The sequence below is a fragment of the Ammospiza caudacuta genome, chromosome 2 (assembly GCF_027887145.1).
Source record: "Ammospiza caudacuta isolate bAmmCau1 chromosome 2, bAmmCau1.pri, whole genome shotgun sequence".
In the NCBI taxonomy this organism is placed as follows: Eukaryota; Metazoa; Chordata; class Aves; order Passeriformes; family Passerellidae; genus Ammospiza; species Ammospiza caudacuta.
In genome coordinates, this window is record NC_080594.1 from 117,107,985 (window position 1) to 117,110,582 (window position 2,598).

Here is a 2,598-nt window from a genome sequence, read left to right on the forward strand (position 1 = left end):
GTGGCCTGTTATTAATAAAAAAATTGTGTTCCACAACTTTGTCTGTATTTTGGGGTTGATAAAGCAACTGAAAACCCATTGACCAACAACAGCAGAACACAAATATCATGTGTTTAGTGATCATAGAATGGGTTAGAAGGGACCTTAAAGAGCCCCTGATCTGAGCAGGGACACCTTCCACTAGATCAGGCTGCTCAGAGCTCCATCCAGCCTTGTCTTGAATCATGCTGAAGCCCAAACTGTTGACATGTAAGGCTGCCCTCGGTTTTACATTCCCTACAGCTTTACAGAAAGCCAGGAGCTTACAGGAATGGGAGGTGTTTGTTATTTACAGAACAAAATTGTAGAATAAAGCCTCACCTAGCCTAATCTTTATGCATGCAACAGATTGATGTACAACTGGGATGGTTTCCTCTTATGCTGTAGCTGTTAGTGGGGAATGAAATGGTATTAAAAAGTAGATGGTGAAGCCATGCTCATGCCACTACATGGAGGTTACAAAGCAATGCCACTCTTAGCAGAGCATGGCAGTCCCAGCAAGCTCCTAAAGGTGCTGACAGTGGAACTTCTCACTCAACAAACAACTGTCATCTTTCTGCTTCCTTCCACTTCTTTGGAGACCAGTAAGGTGGCCATTTTTCATTAAGCTGTGCTTAATCACTGTCTCAATATAGCAAATTCAACCACAGACCCCTTGGTGTCTCAAGCTTAAACACTTGGCTTAGTCTAGTACACACCATTCCCTTCTATTTCCTAGTCTCCTGAACAGTGAGATTAAAGATACTTAAATCCCAGTGCTTGCCTGAAGTGCAAAAGAGCTGTAAGATCAGGTAACAGCAGTCTTGCACCTCCTAATAAAGGTGGTTAACACCAGCAAGGCAAAGGGAAAGTACACTTATAAAATGCTTTTAAAACAGCTCAAACACTGCTTCGCCAGTGCATTCCTTCAGTGCCTAATAATAATAGTACATTAGCTTCTAATTAAACATGAGGCCACACTCATGAGTCTTTATTTCCATGCTGTCTTTCACAATAACAGGCACCAGCTATGCATTACAGGGAAGGCAACACAGCTGGCACTAGACAAAAAAACCAAAGGATTGCAATGACATGCTGCCAGTATTGCAGTATTGGAGTGGGTATTTTTCCCTGTGAACCAGCCTTCCTTGGGGGCAGGAGGGGTGAGGGGGGTGCTAAATTGGCACTAATGCAGCAATTAGGAATTACTGTTTTGTAAAGGTCTCCTACAGGAGACTTTTCTAGTCCTATGTGCACTCCTCTGACTTAGCTGAAGTCTCTAGCTGTTGACCTAAAGCTTACAGGCATTTCTTTGTCTCTTTCCAATTTCAGGTGTGTTGCTTCAAAAAAACTCTGTAGGCTTGGGAGGTGGGTTTGAGATGCTGTGTGAAGGGCTCCATGGAGCTGAGCCTGCTCCAGGTGCCCCAGCTGCTCCCTTGTAGGTGAGAGGGCTGAAAGATGAACATCAACCCTTCCTGCTCACCTCCAAGATCAGGCAGAGGTTGTTTGCAGGGTTTCTGCAGACATCTCATCCACTTCCTTCCTTCCTTCCCTCCTTCCATCTCATCCATGGGCTTCTGACCATGGCCCCAGGTGGCTATTTCCTGGGAGAAACATAGCACAGTATGAAACATAAGAAAAAATGATACAGTGAAATGCTTTTCATGACCATAACCTTCACCTTTTCATCTCTAGATGTGGTTTTTCTGCCTGCACAGCTCTGGTGGCACAGTCTGGGCTCCTGCCAGCACCCACTGGTGCCGTCTCCCCGGGCAGGAGCCCCAGCATTGGGAAGGTGCCTCACACCATCCCCATTCCTGACTCCTCCATCCCAGCCTCTGCCCCCAGGGGAGACACAGCCCCTGCTGCATTAACCTGTCTTAGCAGCAGTTTGTTCCCAGCACAGGCAGCTTTATTTACCTGCTGCTGTGTTTGTACAGGCCTCGAGAGGACTCGACAAGCCTGCGGTTCAAACACGCTGCTGCTGCTGCTGCTGCTGCTGCTGCTGCTGCTGCTGGAGGTGGTGCTGAGGGGAGAGAATTGCTGGGTGATTGCAAAGAGGCCCCGAGGCAAACCTCAGCCCTTTCATTCCTGCCTCCTCTCCTCTCTTGCACCACCTTGGCTCCGCTCAACATCAGGCTTGCAAGAAAAACAAGGCATGTGGGAGCTGCTCTGCCAGGCCTGCCTTAGCAGAGGGCTCTGGAGGAGGGGAGATCTCCTCTCCCTCCTTTAACCCCAGTTGGGTGGCATGGGGTGCAGATCAGCTCATGGGTGTCTCCAAAAATCCCAAGCAAAGCCTTCAGGTACTAAAGTGCTCATGGGGTTCAAAGCTGTGTTACCTCTCTGGCTGTCTCTGGGCTCAGCTGTTGAACAGATCCCGTTGTCCCTGTGTTTTGGGGAGGGAGCATCCAGCCTTTCCTCTTCCTTGATTTCCGATGTGTTTCTTTGGAGGAGACCCACAAAGTAAGGAGGACAGAGCAGCGGTGTGAAAAAACCAATCGTTTTTAAAATTTTAAAAGTTTAATGGTAATAAAATGGTTATAAAAATAGTAATACAATTAGAGTAATAATAATTTGGAC